We start from the raw sequence: 21,617 nt of genomic DNA, 5'->3' as shown, positions 1-21,617 counted from the left end.
GCTGCATTACCTGAATGTAGCCTAAAGAGAGCCACATTCGCTAAATGTCAACATCCTAGAGGGCGAGAGGAAGTAAGATGTCTTTCAGATTAAATGGGATAAAGAGACATGACAACTAAATGCAGCCTGTGATCTGGATTCTGTCGCGAAGGGAAAATAAAGCCTACAGGATATTACTGGGAGTTCCCATTGTAATGGCTCAGTGGGTTAGGACCTGAAGTCTCCGTGAGAATGCAGGTTCAATCCCTGGCCTTGATCAGTGGGTTAAGGATCTGGCATTGCGACAAGCTGCAGCGTAGGTCACAGATGCAGCGTGGATCTGGTATTGCTGTGGCTATCGCATAGGACAGCAGCTGTAGCTGTGATTCAACCCCTAACCCAGGAACTTCCCTAGGTCGCAGGTGTGTCCCCAAAAAGAAAAAAAAAAAGGATATTACATTGACACAATTAGAATGCAACTCTGGATTAAAATATTGTGTCTATTAAAAACTTCTGATGTTGCTAATTATAATGCAGTTATAGAGGAGAAAGTCCTTATTCTTAGGAACTTCCAATAAAGTACTGAAGCATAAAAAGACATGATGTATACAATTTACTCTAGAGTGGCTCAGGAAAAAAAATCTGTGTGTGTGTGTATATATGCATGTATGTGTGTATAGATGCATGTATGTTTGTATATGCATGCATTGTGTATATATGCAGGCACTGTGTGTATATACGCATATACATGTGCACACACACTGTTGGAGGCTGAATAACGGCCTCTCCCCTCCCCACAAAGGCTCATCCTAATTCCCGAAACCCGTGAATCTTATCATCCATGGCAAGAGCCTCCATGAGTGAGATTAAATTAAGGAAGACTGCCTGGGATTGTTTGGGTTCCCTAGTGTGATCACCAGGTCTTTATAAGCACGAGGCAAAAGGTCAGACTAAATAGTAGGAGATGGGACAACAGAAGCATGAAGTTGTAAGTGATGCGAGGAAGTGGCCAGGAGCTGAGGAAGGCAGGCAGCTTCTGGAAGCTGGGAAATGAAGGAAATGGATTTTCCCCTGGGGCCTCCAGACGGAACCAACCCTGTAGTGACTTTAGCCCAGTGACACTGATTTTGGACTCCCACCCTTCAGACAGTCAGAGAATACATGGTGTTGTTTTAAGCCATCACATTTGTGGTAATTGGTTCAAGTTGATATAGGAAAATTATAACACACACAAGTATATGTGACTCTATATGTATGTATGTCTCTATATGTATATACACACACATATTCATACACATGCCTATGTGTACATACAGTAGATCCTCACTATTCTGTATTTGCAAATTTACCTCCTTATTGAAATGGATTTGTAACCCCCAACGCTATGGTGTTTTTGCAGTTATTGGCAGACAGAGGAAGAGTGGTGAACATTTTGAGTCACCTTCCCAGCTGAGCTCAAACAAGGTGATGCCTCACTTTCTCATTTCAGCTTGAACTGTAAACAAGTGTCCTTGTCTGGATCTGTTTTGTGCTCCCTGCTGGTAATTTCACTGCTTAATATGGGACCCCAAGCATAGTCCTAAAAGGCTGTCCAATTTTTAGGAGAAAACATGAGTCAGATAACTGTCCAGGTGTAAGGGACGGCACTCTTGGCCAGGAGTTCAACATCAATGAATCTACAAAGAATCTTCAACAAGTTGTCTTTCAACAGAAAAGCACATAAAACGAGGTTGTGTGTTGATTTGGTTGATGAAAATACTGTGCCCAGAGGTTGGAGGAACCCTAATCCTGTATTTCCCTAGGAGCAGTGTTCAGTATTTGCTAATTCAATATTCCCTAATTCAGCATTCGCGGTGCATTACAGAACACAACTACTGGGAGTAATGAGAACTGACTATGTATATACATATTAAGAGAGAGAGAAAGTGCAAGCGATAAAGCAAAGGGAGAAAAATGTTATCCCAATGTGAAATTGGGTTAAGAGTATATGGCTGTTCTTTGTACTACTATTGCAACTTCCTTTAAGTTTGAAATTATTTCCAAGTTAAAATGTTAAGCAAGTGGCTGTGTCAAGCTGTTGCATCCAAATGTCTCCTATAATATCCTTGTATTAGGACCCTGTTTTTTTTTAATTTAATTTAATTTTTTTATGGTCAAACCTGTGGCATATGGACATTCCCAGGCTAGGGGTCGAATCAGAGCCACAGCTGCAGGCCTATGCCACAGCCACAGCCACACCAGATTGGAGCCGCATCTGTAATCTACTGCAGCTTGCAGCAATGCTGGATCCTTAACCCACTGAGTGAGGCCAGGGATAGAACCTGCATCTTCATGGTCACTATGTCAAGTTCTTAACCTCCTGAGCTACAACAGGAACTCCCAGGACCCCACATTTTAAACTCAGAAAGGTGCTGGGTCTAACCTAAGAAAACCTCTTTTCTCTAAAAAGCCCGGTGGTGGCGCCAGGGCAGGCTCCACAGGCAGAGTGGTCTCCATGGTGCCCACACCACAGGTGAAACAGGAGCTGCTGGTGAGAAGTGAAGGGTGAGGGCTGGGGTTCTGGGAGGAGCAATCCAGACAGCTGCCCAGAGCTGCACCTCTGCTAACAGCTGCCATGAAAGGGATGAGGGAGGGAGCAGCCCAGCCGTTCCACTATCTATATCTCTCCTGGGCCAGGAGAGGCGCACCCTCCTTTCTGAGGTCCCATCTAAGTGCAGGACCCCATCAACCACCCAGTCCCCCACACCCCTTCCTGCTCCCCACCACCACATCCAATCACGGCGCACCAATCCCTTTCATTTTCCCCACATGCAAATGCCTGTTCACTGTCATCTGACATCTTTACCTGCCAATCTAATCTAAATGGAACATGTGCAGAAGTGAATCCTTGGTTTTCCCTCAAATCTCATTCTCCCTCAGTTTTCCACATTGACACTCATGCCCCACATTTTGGAATGATTCTCTGGCCACTCGGTTTTTAAATTTTGTTTTGCTTATCTTAATTTGTTCTGTTTCTGGTAAAACTTACTTGTAGTTGGAGTTCCCTGGTGGCTCAGTAGGTTAGGGATCTTGTATTGTCACTGCTGTGGCACAGATTTGATCTCTGGCCAGGGAATTTCTGCTTGCCGTAGGCACAGCCAAAAGGGAAAAAAAAAAATTTTTTTTTTTGACTTACAGTAAAAGGCACAGATCATAACTGTTAAAACTTGATATACTTTGACACATGCATATGCCCATATTCCCAACATCTCAGGTAAGTTACAGAATATTTCCAACACCCCAGAAAGTTTCCTCATCTCCCTTCCCGTATATGGTTTTCCTTCCTTCCTTCCTTCCTTTCTTTCTTTCTTTCCTTCTCTTCTTTTTTTTTTTTTTTTTTTTTTTTTTGGTCTTTTGTCTTTTTGCCTTTTCTAGGGCTGCTCCCGCAGCATATGGAGGTTCCCAGGCTCGGGGTCTAATCTGAGCTGTAGCCAGCGGCCTGCACCAGAGCCACAGCAACGCAGGATCCAAGCCGCATCTGCAACCTACACCACAGCTCATGGCAATGCCAGATCCTTAACCCACTGAGCAAGGCCAGGGATCGAACCTGCAACCTCATGGTTCCTAGTCGGATTTGTTAACCACTGAGCCATGAAGGGAACTCTTGGTTTGATTTTCAAATGTTAAACCAGCCTTGCATTCCTGGGATAAATTACACTCAATCGTGATTAGTACCATTTTCTATATGACAGGATTTGATTTGTTAATCCTTTGATTTTTGATAAGGATTATGGTAGGCTGAAGAAAGCCTCCCCCAAGTGTCCGTGTTGTCACACCTGGATCCTGGGAATGCTACTTTATATAGCAAAGGGGACTTTGAAGGAATGATTAAATTAAAGATTTTGAGATGGGGAGGTTATCCCAGATTAGCTGAGCCAGCCCTAAATGTAATCCCCAGGGTCCTTGTAAGGACTAGAGATGAAGAAGGCCATGGGAGGGGAAGAGGTTAAGACAGTAAAAACTTTGTTTTCTGAGAGTTCACTAGTGGGTTAAGGATCCAGCATGGCATGGGTTTGATCCCTGGCCCCAGAATTTCCTCATGCTAAGGGCGTGGGCAGAAAAAAAAAAAGAAAGAAATTATGATATTACTGGTCTAAAAAGGTTGTAATGAGAATGAAATAAAAAGCCCTTAGCACACCGTTCTCTGTTTCCTTTTCTCCCTTCTCGATGTTATTATTATTGTTATGACTGTAATCATTATTGTTGCTTTTGTTGCTGTTACACAGTTGCAATCATCTTTAATTGAACTTCTGAGATGGCTATTAAACCATGCCCCCAGGGGAGTTTCCAGTGGCTTATTCTTTTTTTTTTTTTTTTTTTTTTTTTTTGTCTTTTTGCTATTTCTGGGGCCACACCCGTGGCATATGGAGTTTCCCAGGCTAGGGGTCGAATCGGAGCTGTAGCCACTGGCTTACGCCAGAGCCACAGCAACGGGAGATCCGAGCCGCGTCTGCAAACTACACCACAGCTCACAGCAACGCCGGATCATCAACCCACTGAGCAAGGCCAGGGTTTGAACCCGCAACCTCATGGTTCCTAGTCGGATTCGTTAACCACTGCGCCACGACGGGAACTCCCCAGTGGCTTATTCTATAGTCAGTTACAGTTAGTGTCAACAGGATGATTGTCATCACCCTCATAACTAAATTGCGTGCCTCAACCAGAGGCTACTGTGGAAGGATGTTCCCGCCCTACCATGTTCTTAGCACCGCAGGAGTGTCCCTGGTGCAGACAAGGGAGGTTGGCTGAGCTGCCCAGCCTTCTGGGGACACCTGGTTTTGGATAACACCACTTTTCTCATTTTTGAGTTCTTTGATTTGCTATTTTAGGGGTGGCCTAGATGGTGTGTCTTTGGCTGTTATCTTCTGTAAGGCACACATTGGAGGTCCGGAACTCTGGCTTATTGGAAGGCATCTTTCAGCTCTCTTCACTGGTACCAGGTGCTCTGTCTGGGTGTAACATCTCAGCCTGTGAACCTTCTTCCAAATTGCCTCTCCAACTTTGTCTAGATACTCATGTTGCAACAGAAGAAAGGCTGGGGGAAAAATGTAATTGTAATGTATACATGTAAGGATAACCTGACCCCCTTGCTGTACAGTGGGAAAATTAAAAAAAAAAAAAAAAATTGCCTCTCCATGGCTCCATTGCCTTCCAGCTTGGGAAGAAGCAGAAGAGCACTCTAAGGCTAGCCTGATTCTTATTCCTTGAGCCAGAACTCTTAGTTTCCTGCCCAGGGTCTTAAGGATTGTTTTCCCCCTTCATAACGCAAGTCCAAACATTTCGCGTGGTGTGAGGGTTTTGATCCACATACACAACTCTCGAGCTGGGAAATCTCTTTTTTGATAATATATGGCTCTCTCCTTCCACATGATCATTTATTCAAAAACTATTTGTTGAGTACCTAGGTTCCAGGCACTGGGAATACAGCAGTGAAGAAGATAAAATTCCTGCCCTCGGGAAGCTTCAAGATGATAAGGGACACAGTCAATAAGCAAGTGAAAATGATAAACAAGAGCTCTGGGCAGCAGCAGGCGGGGCTTTGAAGAAAAATAAAACAGCTTGAGGAGGTGGAGACTGCGGGGGGCGGGGGGGGGGGTGTTTGCTGACTGGGTGGGAGGGTGGTGGGGGATGGGCTGGAATTTCAGCCCCAACCGTTTCCTTCCTCCGAAATATCTATTCAAGTTCATGATGGAATTGGAGCTCTTTTCTGCCGTTAATATGTAGTTTTAGAATTTTTATCCTTTGCTTTTATTTTTCCCCCATTTTCGGGCATTTCCAGGCATTTCCGGAAGAACTTGCCAAGATGTCCTCCGTGCATCTACTGTGCTCTGAACTCATCTCTCCCAGTCCTCTCTGGCTCTTTGCTGGCTGTGATGAGGACTTTGTCCCTGGGCCTGCTGGTTCCTTTGCAACTTGGTTTCCAATTCTTGTTTTTTGTGGAGACCCTCACCTCTTGCCTCTTCTTGCATCAGTGGGACAGTTTGCTGAGATTGTATCCTGAGTGAACCGTTTTCAGGATTTTTATTTTTTTTCTCCCTCTGAGTTGTCAGAATGATTTTGGCCCTCTCTCGCTCCGTGGTCTCACATAGAAGTCTGCTTGGCTAGACTCACTCTTGGACGTGGGTTATAAAGTGCCTCTGGTCCCATTTAGTGATGATGGTCCCTGGGCAGGATGGGAGGGTAGCCCTCTCTCCGCTGTGCCCTGGGGCTGTGGGGCTGGATAAATCCCACCTGGATAACAGGTGGGTGCAGGTAGATGGACACAATGCCCAGTCCCAGCCCTGATTGTACGGGCACCAGGGCAGCCCTGTCTGGAGACCGTCCACAGCCTCGGGCAGTCACGCCAAACAGATGGCTCCCATGGAAACTCCCAGGTGCCGGAAAGCACTGCCACTATGGTTTCCACTTCTACCTCGTCCAGCCCTTGACTTGTGGGAGAGAATTTTGAGGGGCAGATAATGGCACAAAACCACGTACTGTTCTGCCTTGAAGTTTCTCTTCTGAGTCCCCAGAAGCCCCACAGCTGGAGAGGTTATTTATGTGAACCTCCTATTTAGGAATTAAGCTCCCATTTAGAAATTAAGGATGGTAATTTAGCATTAACCCAGATGTCAAGACATAATGAGACACACTGTGGGGGAAATTGGATTCCATATTGCCAAAGACCCATTTTATTTGTAATAACCAGCCACTCACATCATGCCAATATTGATGGATCATATGTTTAAAATTTTGATAGCTCATTCATTTCTATAATTACATTTATTTCAAATTAAATAAGTCTCCCACACCCTTGATATACAAAGAGACAAAATTAATTTGTGGATCAGAATTAACCTGCCATTCAACCCCCATAACTGTCCTTTCTGGAAACCTTTGGAAAGCGATGACATTCTGCTATTTCACAGACGATGATTTACAAAGGAATCACTTTTAACCTGGAAAGGGCTCCATCCTGAGGCTTGGAGGGAAGTGTCACTGCAAAGTGAACAGGGTGGCTCATCCATCAATAGGCCCAGATATGGGGGGTGGGGACTGATTGCCAACAGAGCCGATCTGCCTGCAAAACAGCAAAAGCAATCTGGGACAGCTGCCTGGTTTGCAGGGAAAGGTGTGCGTGTTGGCACTAGTTCCATGTCGCTGGTTACTGGGGAGCGACCTTGAGCAGGATTCACGCAGCTGCCCTCTCCTGAGCAGGGTGGTAAGAATGCCCGCTGCCTCCTGCCTGCCCACATCCCTTGCCAGGGCATCATCTCCCAGTCACAACTGACTTGACCAAGAGTGGGGTCAAGGGTAATATGGAGATCCTGTACACCTGGGCTGCATGAATGACGTTGAGGGGTTCAAACAGCACTTCCTGTGTGGTCAGCCAGAGTCCACACCCCACACACTATGGGGAAGCCGGTCCGAAGAGAGGCTGGAGTTGCCTTGCAGAGCTGGGCAGAAGCAGGACTGTGCAGATCAAGGAGAGAGAGAGCAAGAGGCATTTGCCCTTGAGTCTGGCTCCAGCTCCCCTGCACACCAGCTGTCGTTGGTTTCCTGTGGTTGACTGTCTGAGCTTGCCTCTGCATTTGCTCAGGACACCCTCTGGTGAGTCAGAGATTGTGACAGCCTTCGACTCTGTGCCAAGCCCCGGACTCAGGGCGAGGTCTCTGCTGCTGCCAGTGCATCCCCTAGTGAAAGACTCATAATGAGTGCAACACAGTGTCCCTGGTTACTACTGGGGGTGCCCACCCTGCTCTGAGCTTCAGTGCTGTCACAGGCAAGCATCTAACACTTTCTTTGCAGGAGTTGCATGCACCCAGATAAGGGAAGTGGGTGTGAAACATCTGTCTGGTCCTGATGAGTCATAGGTGCTCTGTTAAGCGGCAAACAAGAGATAAGGCTGTCAATCAAGAGACATCTGGGGAGAAGGCATCAGGATGAAATCCCTTGGGTTGGGGAGGAAGAGAGCAGAAGAGGGAAGCAGTTCTGGATGGAGCCAGGGCTGAGAGACTCGAAACCCAGGAGGTCCCAGTGTGACAGTAGAATGTGGGAAAGGGTTCAGCGTGACATCCATGTCTGAGGGCCACAGGAGGTCCGGGAGAGTGGCCTGACTATGGGGTGGCCTGGAAGGGCCCATGAATCTTCACGAGCCTGGAGTGGGGAGCTGAGTTTACCTAAGAATAAGCCTTTGAGTTGGAGTTCCAGTCGTGGCTCGGCAGAAATGAATCCGACTAGGAACCATGAGGTTACAGGTTCGATCCCTGGCCTCGCTGAGTGGGTTAAGGATCCAGCGTTGCCATGAGCTGTGGTGTAGGTTGCAGATGCGGCTCAGATCTGGTGTTGCTGTGGCTGTGGTGTAGGCCGGAGGCAACAGCTCCGATTCAACCCCTAGCTTGGAACCTCCATATGCCGTGGGTACATCCTTCAAAAGACAAAAAGACCAAAAAAAAAAAAAAAAAAAAAAGAATAAGCCCTTGAGACCTGCCAGTGGTCTTGGGTCCAAGAACAGCAGGGGGGGACGGTGCCTGGGAGATGGGTTAAGGAGATTGGTTCAATCCCAGGACCCCAGGGGGAGGGGGCCTATGAGGTTGGTGTCCACTGATTATGACAAGAGGGCACTGGCCTTGGCCTGAGCCCAGGCTGGACAGGACAGAACACAGCTTGGTCCTCTATAGCTCCCAGCCAGATAGCCACAGGGACAAGGAACAACCTTGCTTGGGACATCTGCCTAATCTCTCCCTCTCTCAGTTCATCCTGGTCGCAGTCCTGGGAGAGGGTGGGGATGGGGAGAATTCTGTCCTTTTTTGGAGGGGGGGCAGACCCATGGCTTTTGAAAGTTTGGGGACCAGGAATGGAACCTGGGCCACAGCAGTGAAAGAGACAACTCCTCACTACTAGACCACCAGGGAACTCAGGCAATTCTAAACTGATAGAGTTAAACCCACCATGGCTAAGAAATCACCGATTTTGACTCAGTTTACTTAACTAAGATCCATGCCTCAGAACAGGGCTCAGCATCAGAAATTCAATTAAGCTGTATTCAAGGTGGAGATTTGCTCTGGTCTACTTGAATCTGCAAGATGACATTTAGCTCCTGGAACTGGCATTTCACAGCCCCCACCTCCATGGGGCAGTGACCGTCTTCACAGGGTTGAGGGGTTGGCATGTGGCCAAGGGAGCTGCTGCCACCTCTTCAGACGGTCAAGGTGTGGGCCGTCACTGGTCCAGCTGCAGACCCACCAGGGGCCGTGAGCAGTGCCAGGGACAGGAAAGGAGACAACAGGATGGGGGACTCTGCAGACCCAGTGTCTATCGGGGTCACCCAGACCTGGCATTTGGGCCAGGGGTTCGGGGAAACCAATGTAGTTTCCCACAATGAACAACAAAATGGCTCCTCCCTTTCTCAGTGTTCCCTACTTAATTTGAGCAAGACCAGGCCTTAAGAGTTCCCATCACGGCTCAGTGGTAGCAAACCCAACTGCCCTCCATAGGACACAGGTTTGATCCCTGGCCTCACTCGGTGGGTTAAGGATCTGGCGTTGCCGGGAGCTATGGTGACCTCTAGCACCTTCCCCAAGACAGTACTTCGGAAAATAAGCATCAGGGTACCTTCAGCTACAGTAAGAGAAACTCTGACTCCACCTGGCGGAAACAACCACATGAAATTCACTGGTTCCTGTAACTGAAAAGAACTTCAGACAGATGAGAGCCGCTCCAGGCCTGGAGAGCCCAGGTGTGTCTATTACCGACCAGGGTCCTTGGCCTATTTAATCAATAGGAATTGACAAGTGGCTGGACAAGATATTCAGGCAAGGCTTTACTGGGGCCCCTGCTGCAGCAGGGGGGAGGGAAAACAACAGGTGCCCTCACTCTCTCCTGTGGGAGGGGGGCGAGCTGATTCCTTAAATGGGGTGAGGGTAGGGGTGGGTCCAAGGCCAGAGGGGTGGTCTGCCCACCCCTTTGGTGGTGTTGTGTGCGGGGGGCATGGTAATTCCCCAATTTTGCTCCCGACACCGTTTTTGCTCCCAGCTCTTAAGTGGCAGTTGGGTTTTTGGTCATTTGTCCATGCATGCAGTTATTTTTAGCTCCTCGTAGTGTCTTTGTATTTTGTCTTTTTTTTTTTTTTTTTTTTTTTTTGCTATTTCTTTGGGCCGCTCCCGTGGCATGTGGAGGTTCCCAGGCTAGGGGTCAAATCGGAGCCGTAACCACTGGCCTACGGCAGAGCCACAGCAACACGGGATCCGAGCCGCGTCTGCAACCTACACCACAGCTCACGGCAACGCCAGATCGTTAACCCACTGAGCAAGGGCAGGGACTGAACCCGCAACCTCATGGTTCCTAGTTGGATTTGTTAACCGCTGAGCCACGACGGGAACTCCGTCTTTGTATTTTGTTGCTGGAAGAGTCATTTGTCCAGATGCAAGCACTACAGCAAAGTGTCCAGGGTCCCAGGTGCCAGGTCCCAGCCGGTCTCACTTCCACGATGATGCTGAATGTCCCAGAGGCAGTTTCACCCTCTGTTTTCTAAGGCTACTGTAACAAATGACCACAAACTGGGTGGCTTCAAATAATAGCAGTTTATTCTCTCACAGATTAGAGGATGGAAGTCTGAAATTGAGTGTTGGCAGGGCCAGGTTCCCTCTGTGACTCAGGGCAAAACCCTTTCTTGCCTCCCACAGCTTCTTTTGGCTCTCAGAGACCCTTGCCGATCTTTGGCTTGTAGGCACATCCCTCTTGTGGGGGCACTTCCTGGACCCTTTTCACTGTGTACCTCTACCTTGAACTGCCAGCACCTAACATTCTTTGTAGAGGCTACCCTTGGTCCCTGGAGACGCTCATGCCAAGAACTGGGGTACCAGAGAGTTTGCACTCCCAGTGGCAGGACTCAGCCAGGAGCAGCCAAGTGTGTGTTTCAGAAAGCCCAGCTCCCTTGCTTCAGGCGGAGTGTCACTCATACCTCTAAGCTTCCTGGGGAACCAGACAACTTCTGCAGCTACCTTCCCAGGACGTTACCTGAAGACATCTGGCTTGGCTTCTCCCAATCCCCACTGATCTCCCCAGGAGCACTGCCATAGCCAGGCACTTGAACGGGAACCCTTGTTTCAGGTCAGATTCACCAAATATATACAGTTAATAATCATAATAAAGATTAGTCATAACTAATAATAAAAAGTAAAATAAAAGTTTTCATTGTTTTTCAATTTTTTTATTTTTATTTTTAACTTTTTTTTTTTGGTCTTTTTCGGGCTGTACCTGTGGTATATGGAAGTTCCCAGGCTAGGGGTTTAATTGGAGCTGCAGCTGCAACTTACACCACAGCTCACAGCAATGCTGAATCCTTAACCCACTGAGTGAGACCAGGGACCGAACCCATTTCCTCATGGATACTAGTCAGGATTAGCACCAATGAGCCACAACAGGAACTCCCCCTTTTTTTTTAACTTAAGTATAGTTAATGTACATTGTTGTCTGGATAAACAACAAGGCCCTACTGTAGAGTACAGGGGTTAAATCATCGTGGAAAGAATATGAAAGAGAGGAATTCCCATCAAGGCTAAGCGGAAGTGAATACGACTGGCATCCATAAGGATGCAGGTTCAGTACTTGTCCTTGCTCAGCGGGTTAAGGATCCAGCAATTCCGTGAGCTATGGTGTGGGTTGCAGACAAGGCTTGGATCCAGCATTGTTGTGGCTGTTGTATAGGCCAGCAGCTATAGCTCTGATTTGACCCCTAGCCTGGGAACCTCCATGTGCCAAATATGTGGCCCTAAAAAGACCAAAAAAAAAAAAAAAAGAAATATGAAAAAGAATCTATATATATAACCGAGTCGCTTTCCCGAACAGCAGAAATTAACACTACATTGTAAATCAATGTATTCAAATAAAACTTTTTTTGTTGTTTGTCTGAAATTCAGATTTTCTGGGGTGTCTTATATCTGGCTATCCTACATTTGGGGAAACTAATTTAAGAATAACTGTGCTCTGGATGAACCAACTTAGAAGGCGATCTAGCTCCTGAACCAAATCACTGTAATAGGAAGAGCGTAGCAAGAATTTGCTTAAAGCAGTGAGGCTCCAACCTGGATCTGGGGGTGACACTAAGGGGGAGGGTGCTCCACCTTGGGGAGGGAGGCGACCACAGCAACCACAGTGAGTGACACTTACTAACTGACTAGAGTTGGGTCCCTTTGTCCGATCTATGCTCTAGATCGTCTCAGTGAACATTGTTATGACACTGAACCGAGGCTCCTAGGAAAATACTGGGACTAGGTTCCTGTGAGCCTCTTGTCAACACATTTTTGTCAGCCAGTCAATACAGAATCCTGAGTGTTTCTATGTAAAGCCACCTCATCTCATACACACAGTGGATTCATCCACATCCAACCCACAGCCAACAGCATCCTGACTCAGGAATAAAGCTCATCTAACACACATATTTTCTCCAAAAGGCAAGAACAGTTTTTCACACTTGGGACACCACATAGCATTGCAGCACTGAGCCGGAGGGCTGTTTTAAACAGTGAAATCACCCACCAAAAAAACACGAAAATGTGAGAAACACGGCATTCAGTAGACCGTGAAAAGGACACTTGTTCACAGTCTGAGCTGAACTAAGAAGGCAGAGCCTCATTTTGACTCCAGTTGGGAACAGGTACATTGAGCCACTCAAATTTTGCCCTTGTGTCCATGAGTGACCCCGAAACCATATGCTGTGAGTATTGATTTCAGCAAGTATATTTTAGCAAGTTTTTGAATTCACAAACATGGAATCGGCAAACACTACTATACATAAAAGAGATAAACCACAAGGACCTACTGTCTAGCACAGGGAACTATATGTGAAAAGAATTTGAAAAAGAGTAGGTATGTGTATATGTATAACTGAATCTCTTTGCTGTACACCTGAAACTAATACAACATAGTAAATCAACCATAGCTTAATAAAAATTTAAGGAAAAGAAAAGAATCCGCAAAGAATGAGGATGGAATGCAAATCTTTTCTAGTTGGTTGTGTTCGCTGAGCTACCTGTACTGGTTTCAAGCATACGTATTACGTTTACCCTGCCGGGAACCCCCTGCTATGAAAATAGAGGGGCCAGCTAGATGAATACAGAATGCGACAGCCTCTCACAAGGCAGTCTGTTTGCACAGCTATCAAGATGCAATCTCTACTTGCCGTGTAATATCGGCAGCTGGCTGTGTACTCACAGTGTCAACACAGTAGCCAAGCACCAGTCTCCTTATTTGCCTGCCTCTTTAGTACCTGTATGATATGAAATTCCTGACCTCAGCCCCATAGCTGTGTTCTTCTGTGTAAGTAGAACTGCTTGCTTTTTTTAAAGCAGGGGAAAGCCCATGCCCTGTGCCACTTTACAAGTTGCTGCTACTATTTACACAGCCATCTGCTACCAGCTCTTCTCACATATTCCAGGCTCTGGCAGAACTGTTTAACCAAGAGTCATGATTTTAAGTGTTTGGAAGGGTTCATCCACCCGAGCCTTTATTTATCTCTTGAAAAGCTTTTTTTTTTTTTTTTTTTTTTTTTTTTCCTTTCGGATTGACTGTTTGCCCCAAACTATCATCAAAGTTTTCCTTGGTGAGAGGAAAGGGTTGGGAGTTTGCCATTAGCAGATGCAAACAAGTATATATAGGATGGATAAACAACAGGGTCCTACTGTACAGCACAGGGAACTATATTCAACGCCCTGTGATAAACCATCATGAAAAAGAATATGAAAAAGAATATATGTGTGTGTATATGTATGTGCGTGTGTAACTGAATCACTTGGCTGTGTAACAGAAATGAACACATTATAAATCAACTATACTTCAATAAAATTAAATTTTTAAAAAATTTTCCTTGGCTAGAGCTGGCAAGCTTCTCCGAAAAAGCTCTACTCAGCTGTCCACCTATTTTCCCAGACACTAGACGGGTAGGTTGGCAGAACTGCACTGGGGTGGGGAGTTGGGGTGTTGGTGTGATCAGATGTTGTCATGGCAGGTCTCCCACAATATAGTGTTGCTAATTTTTCATTTTCCCTAATTTTTTATTTCAACGAATTTTATCATTTGAAAATTAATTGTGTCATTCACCAAAATTGCATATGCGTTCAGTCTGGGAACAAGCTATTACTGAGAGGCTTACATAGCAATCCCTTAACCCCAGCCCCCTCCCCCCACAAGGCACAAGCTTCTGCTTCTCTTTGCGGTTTCCTCTGGTGCTGACATGCTACTCCTTAATAAGATGCTTCTATCTGGTTTCTTGATTGATCCATCATTACAGGCTGATTTCCTGGTGGGGTAGCTGAGTCCTTAGCTCTCCCCCCGCCTCAGACTCGTCCCTTCCCCACTCCTTAATATATCATTACTCCTAGTTAAGTCGATAGTATTTATTCACATCCTTTATAATCATACAAATATTGTTGGCAGCACAGCAGGATTTCTCTTTCTTTTCTTTGGACATCTTTTTCCTTCTTCTTTAGTAATCGACGGACTTTTTTCAAGAGCTTAATTTTCTAGGGGCTTCTTGCCAGTTTTTCTTTTCACATGCTCCACGGACCTGTCACAAGTCGGTCAATAGTTTTTTCCAAACCTCAAGCCCAGTTCTAATGGACTGGCCATCCCCCAGGTGTTCTCCCAGCAGCCACCCTGGGTCACCCTTGCCCCCCCCCCCACCATTTGGAGACGACCACGGTCCCCCATTCTCAGTCTAGATCCTTCTTTTGCTAAAGCACATCCTTAGGTAAATTTTTTGAAAAGAGTGCCCAGGAACAGGATTATTCTTAGGTTTTCAAGGCTCACAATGCTTATATTCCACCCTCACATTTTAATCACCACTTGGCGGGGTAGAGCATATGAAGTTGAAAATATGTGGGAGTCACCGCTCTTTTTTTTTTTTTTTTTTTTTTTGTCTTTTTGCTTTTTCTAGGGCTGCACCCACGGCACATGGAGGTTCCCAGGCTAGGGGTCTAATCGGAGCTGTAGCTGCCAAGCCTATGCCAGAGCCACAGCAACGCGGGATCCGAGCCGTGTCTGCAACCTACACCACAGGTCAGGGCAATGCCAGATCCTTAACCCACTGAGCAAGACCAGGGATCAAACCCGCAACCTCATGGTTCCTAGTTGGATTTGTTAACCGCTGAGCCACAACAGGAACTCCAGCCACCGCTCTTTTTCTTGAGCACAAGGGGCTGCACACAGCAGTCCAAAGCCACTGCAGTCCAAAGCCTCCCCATCCTGAGATCTTACCGGTGTTTTAACCTGAAATCTCCAAGCATCTTCTCTTTTGTCCTTAAGGATCATGGGTTCCCACCTTTCGTCGTCTAGGTGAGAGACCTGGAGCCCAGAGGGGAATCCTCGCCCGGGCCCCAGCCTGTTCTGGTGCCGGCTTCCTCCACACTCGCCACGTGTTCTGGGCGTGTCGCTGCCCCAGCCCCACCTGCCAGCACTTGGGAGCCTGGGCTTTACCCTTGGAGACAAAGCCTTGCCACCCTGGGAGCTATTTTATAAGACACGAGCCCAGGGCAGTAGGCGCACCCCAGCGAATGGGGAGCTGTGGGGCGGATGGCACAGGTATCAGAATGTATGCGTGGAGAGGGTATGATCAGAGCTTCCCTAGGGCTGGGACACCCAGCCCCACTGTGCAGGCTCTGTGCCCGGTCAGCGTGGCCGGGCTAGACCACTGTCCCCAGAATGCCCTTTCCCCAGAATGCCCTTTCCAGTAGGCTTCCAGTCACACTGAGCCACCAGGGACAGGCTCCCAGAGCGTGGGAAGGGGTGTGGCCACTTTGTAGTGTACACGCCTCCCCCCACTTGTTCAACCGCACCCTGTCTGCATGCTATGTGAAGGGATCCTGGCAACGGGATTACAGTCTATAAACAACAGACCTTAAATAATCCAAAGGGGGATTTTCCTGGGTGGGCCAGACTTAATCAGTTGTGCGCCTCTGAGCCCAGAGACACCAAACCAAAGTGGCGCGGGGTGGGGGGCAGGGGGGTGGTGCGGAATTGCTTAGCCTTCCCCTGACTGCTTCCTGGGACCAGAAGCCTTGCCTGATATGTGTGGGGTCCAGCCTGCTCCTCCTTGGCCTTTCCTGACCACTGACCTCTGAAATTCCACCAGCTTAGCCAGTTCCCAGGATGAAGTAAGCTGATTCCTTGTAATAAATCCCATTATCTATATATGTATGTATATACTGCTCTCCTGGTTCCACTTCTGGGCTGAGCCCAGTCTGATATTCCAGCAAAGGACCCCCTTCCCTGGGGGTGTTGCAGTCTCAGGAGCCTCTGTAATGGCCCCAGATGGTGGTTCTCAAGCTGTGCTGCCAGACCCACAGCTCCCAAACCATCATCTAAGGACTTAGAAATGCAAATTCTCCGCCCATTCCCAGAAACCTGAGTGTGAAAACTACTGTCCTCTGGGAATCTGGGTGTCCTGCCCTCTCCCAATTTTTGCTCAGGTGCCCACATGGGGCGAGCAGGCATGACTGGCCAGGCTGGAGGCACCCTTGGGCCCTCTTTCCTGAAGAAGCAGCCCAGGGCTCTGCCCCCAGACCTCATCCTTAGAGGCTGTGGAGGTCAAGCCTGACCTGGCTGCATCCCAAGGCTGCCTCTGGTTGTCAGAATAAGGCTGGGTGTCATGGTGAAGCCCTGTGTGATCTGGCCCTTGCCGGCCCCTCCAACATCTCACCCCCACCCTCTCCAGTGACCTGCTGGCACTCCTTCTCCCAGGGCCTTTGCACCTGCTGCTTCTCTGCTGAGGGCCTTCCCTCCCATTCTTCACTGGGGACGCCTGCCATTCTTCACTCTCAGCCCAGAGAGCCCCTCCCAGGCCTTTCCCCCACCAGCAATTCTCATAGCTTCCTATGCATTTCCTTTCATCACAGCTTGGAATTCTGTATTTAGTCTACATTTCTATATTGACCATCTATATCAACAGCCATCTTCCCATCAAGTCTCACCCAAAGGGAAGTGACAATATCTATCCACTCACCCAAGACAGGCCCCCGCACCCCAGGAGGCTCTTCTGGGTAAAAGTTGTTTATTTTTGCTTTTTAGGACTGCACCAGTGACATATGGATGTTCCCAGGCTAGGGGTCTAATCTGAGCTGTAGCCGCTGGCCTACACCACAGCCAAAGCAGCACCAGATCTGAGACACATCTGCAAATTATACCACAGCCACAGCAATGTGGGATCCAAGCCACATCTGCGACCTATGTCGCAGCTCATGGCAATGCCAGATCCTTAACCCACTGAGTGAGGCCAGGGATTGAACCCACATCCTTGGGTTCATAACCCACTGAGCCACAACGGGAATTCCAAGGAATCTCTTGAAAACAGAAAAGGAATAGCCCTATTTCTGGTGTTTCTGCCCCAGGATGAGGGGAGGGAGCCCTGGGGAGCAGGGAGCAGGAGAGGGAGCCCTGCCTGGACAGAGAATCAGTCAAACTCCACTGGCTGCAGAGACCCAACCCGGCCCCCGGCAATGGGTGGGACAGGAGCCGGCATGCCTGGCTTCTCCGATGCAGCCTGGGAAGGGACACTGCTGCTTAGGTTAGAGTCTTCTTGGCAGACCCTTTTCCAGGGGGAGAGGGTGGAAAAATCCAGATGGAAAATCCTGACTTTACCAATTAAAACGAGCCGCAAGAAAAGCCCGGAATTGATTCCCTAACAGCTAATCTCTGTTCCCAGATCCATGGGAAGACAGGAAAAAAATGTATCCCACGTGAAGGAAAATTGAAGCGTGCCTAAAAGTTCATCAATACTTTTCTGACTTCCCTCTCCAGATTCCTGGCTGAAAGTTGTGAGAACATGCCTCCCTGTTTAAGCGAGGTAATTGGATCCGGGCAATAATCATCATAAATATTCATGGTTTTGCCTTAACATTAGGATAACATCTGTTTCCAAACATCTGCAATCTGTTTTCAATGCTTCAGTAAAATGTAAATTAGCTATAACTAATACAATAAAGCACTAATGGGGATAATGATAATGAAAGATGCCCATTAGGGCAGAAGTCCAGCCCTGACTAAAATCGCCAGTCTTTTGGAATTCTCCAGAACTTCCCTGAAACGAAAAGGGCTTTGAGGAGTTACTGTCGTGGCTCAGGTTAACGAACCCGACTAGTACCCATGAGGATGTGGGTTCGATCCCTGGCCTCACTGAGTGGGTTAAGGATCCAGAACTGCTGGGAGCTGTGGTGTAGGTCGCAGATATGGCTCAGATCTCGCATTGCTGTGTCTGTGGTATAGGCCTGCCGCTGTAGCTCTGATTCGACTGCTAGCCTGGGAACCTCCACATGCCACGGGTGTGGCCCTAGAAAGACAAAGAAGGAAGGAAGGAAAGAGAAAGGAAGGAAGGAAGGAAGGAAGGAAGGAAGGAAGGAAGGAAGGAAAGAAGGAAGGAAGGAAGGGAGAAAGAAAGAGGGAAAGAAAGAAAGAAGGAAGGAAAGAAAGAGAGGGAAAGGAAAGGAAAGGAAAGGGCCTTTGAAAAGCCTCCCCTGGCCTTCTGTTTGCTACCTAAACCAGCTAGCCTTTGGCTGCCAGGGGCCCCCCTCTGGGTCCGCTTCTTTCAAGGATGCACACTGAGCTTTCTAGAGGTCTTGCCCACCTGGTCCCACATACAGAACTCTCTCCTTCCTGGGGAACAAGATCCAATCTCTTGGCCTGCAGACCAGACCTGTGCCCCTATCACTTGTCCCAGCCCCAGCTCTTGTCATCCACCCCCTTACCCCACCCCACCCCCACCAAATGCCCACCACCCTCAGTTCCTCAAAAGCTCCCTGCCTCCCACTCCTTCTCTTTCACTTTTCCTTTACCGCTTGGTTTTTGGCACTATGCAGAGAGCACCCACATCTGAGTGAGGAAAAGACAAACTGGCCAGTTGTGAAACGGACTGCATAGGCCTAGAAGAAATGCTAATAGCCAGTAATGTCATGCTCACTAGTCATAATTAAAAACAAACTAAAACAATGGTGAACAATAAATAAAACCATGAGTTTATGTTGTCAGGAGACATGGCTAAGTTGCAAAAACTGTGTACAATGCTTCTACTCTTATTTATTTATTTGTTTATTTATTTATTTATTTATTTTTGTCTTGTTTGTCTTTTGAGGGCTGCACCCGCGGCATATGGAGGTTCCCAGGCTAGGGGTCCCAGGCTACAGTTGCAGGCCTACGCCACAGCCACAGCAATGCAAGATCCGAGCTGCGTTTTCAACCTACACCACAGCTCACAGCAACACCAGATCCCTAACTTGCTGAGCAAAGCCAGGGATCGAACCTGCAACTTCATGGTTCCTAGTTGGATTTGCTTCCACTGTGCCACAATGAGAACTCCTACTCTTATTTATTTAAAACTATGTCTACTATACTGGGAAGAAGGCTGGGGAAAATATGGACTCATACGCATCTCTTAAGAGATGCAACTCTGGGAGTTCCTGCTGTGGCTGAGTGGTTAATGAACCCAACTAGTTACCATGAAGATGTGGGTTTGATCCCTGGCCTCACTCAGTGGATAAAGGATCCGGCATTGCCATGAGCAGTGGTGTACGTCGCAGATGTGTCTCCGATCCCACGTTGCTATGGCTATGGTATAGACCGGCAGCTGCAGCTCTGATTGGATCCCTAGCCTGGGAACCTCCATATGCTGTGGGTGAGGCCCTAAAAAGACAAAAAACCAAAAAAAAAAAAAAAAAAAAAAAAGGGAGATGCATCTCTGAAAGTGCCCTGGTGGCTCAGCAGGTTATGGATCTAGCATCATCACTACAGCAGCTCTCGTTGTTGCTGTGGCATGGGTTTGATTTCTGGCTCAGGAACTTCCGAATGCTGCTAGCATGGCCCCCCAAAATAAATAGACACAGCTCTTAGCTAAATTGGTAAGGGTTACATTTGGGACACAGAGTTGGGGGAGATAACGTCTCTTTTATTATTTGCATTTGTTACAGAAATATGTACCGTGTTTTTTTGAGTGCTGCATTTATTGATTTCAAAGTGGGAAAGTAGCCACTTTATTGTAAACTCATGTGGAGGACACTCTTTTAACCAAGATATCAAAACCAAGCATCGCCATCAGTGGGACCAGCTGTCAGCACGTCCCACCTGATACAATGTGCTGAGGGGGACAGGATGTCCCTTCCCTGGAATTCCTGACAACATGCCTAGATTGGGGGTCCCTCCACCGTCTTCTCCCTGACGCTTTGACCTCTGGCACTGGGGAGCGACCTTGGCCAATCAGGGTGGCCCATGGCACTTGGATAGGAGCAGGGCAAATGGGGAGGTGGAAACCGAGGAGGAGCCAGGCCAACACTGTAATCTTGGCTTTGGCCCAACCCCGGGGCAGCTTGGCCCAAGTTCCTGAATCTCTGGAGCTTCACGTATATCAAGGTCTCAAGGTGCCCAGCACAGTCTCTGACACATTCTGGAAGTTCAAGAACTCATTATCTACCCCTTACCACACTTCTTTCCCTGGTCAAAGTGTCCTCAAAGCATGGGGTTCCCACTGTGGCACAAGTGGGATTGATGGTGTCTCTGTAGCATCCGGGCACAGGTTCAACACAGGTTTGATCCCCGGCCCGGCACAGGGGTTGAGGATCCAGGATTGTCACAGCTCTGGCATAGGTCACAATTGTAGCTTGGATCTCTCTGATCCTTGGACCAGGAACTCCATATGCTGCAGGGCGACCAAAAAAAAAAAAAAAAAAAAAATTTCTCCAAAGCAGTCAAAGTGAGACCCGGAGAGATAGCTATTTCCTTCGGTCTCAGTAGTTAGTAAATGAAAATTTGTTTGCATGTTGTCAAGCATGTGTGTTTGGATTTTAGATGATTTAAAGCATTGCTGAAGCTTTTATTTATTATTTTTAGGGGTTGAATCAGAGCTATAGCTGTGGTCTACACCACAGTCACAGCAACACCAGATTTGGACCGCATCTGCAATCTACACCACAGCTTGTGGCAATGCCAGATCCTCAACTCACTGAGCAAGGCCAAAGATTGAACTTGCATCCTCACGGATGTTGGGTTCCTAATCCAGTGAGCCTCAAGGGGAACTCTGAGCATTGCTGAAACTTTTAGTCACTAAGGAGAGTTTTCTAGTGGCAAAGAGAAGGGATTGAGGGAAGGCTCACATAAGTTACTGGCATGTCATGTGGTGCATGGACCTGCATTGGCCGCGTTTACTTCATGTCCTATATCACCCTTGGCTTCTATTCATGGCTGATATAAATGAAATAAACTTGACTTTCCTAGATATCAACTTATCAAAATTTCTGTTTACAGCCGCTGCTCCACTGTCAGTGTACAGTTAGGTTCAATCTATTCACAAACCCCTGTCTTTTTCCTGGGGGCCGGAGTCACCACCAGCCCACTCTGGTGTCGGAGGGACATCCTAATACTGGCTGCTGCTGGGTCACAGGCTGGCAGTCCCCTCTCCAACACCAGGAAGTGTCACTGCTCCCTCGAGCCTGGGCTCAAGGAGCCTCTGTGGACTTGGGCCCGGCCCATCTGCCCTTGCAGACTCCCTAAGCAGCCACTTTCCTGGGGTCTGGCCACCTCCCTGGAGCTCTTCCTGGGAAGGGGACCCCTGTGGTCATTAGCTCTGATCTCCAAGCATTTCC

The sequence above is a fragment of the Sus scrofa genome, chromosome 15 (assembly GCF_054392235.1).
Source record: "Sus scrofa isolate SSC_HxYL_T2T_F1_AM1 chromosome 15, Sscrofa_HxYL_maternal_Yorkshire_Landrace_v2.0, whole genome shotgun sequence".
Taxonomy (NCBI): domain Eukaryota; kingdom Metazoa; phylum Chordata; class Mammalia; order Artiodactyla; family Suidae; genus Sus; species Sus scrofa.
Note: the sequence above shows the minus strand (reverse complement) of the source record.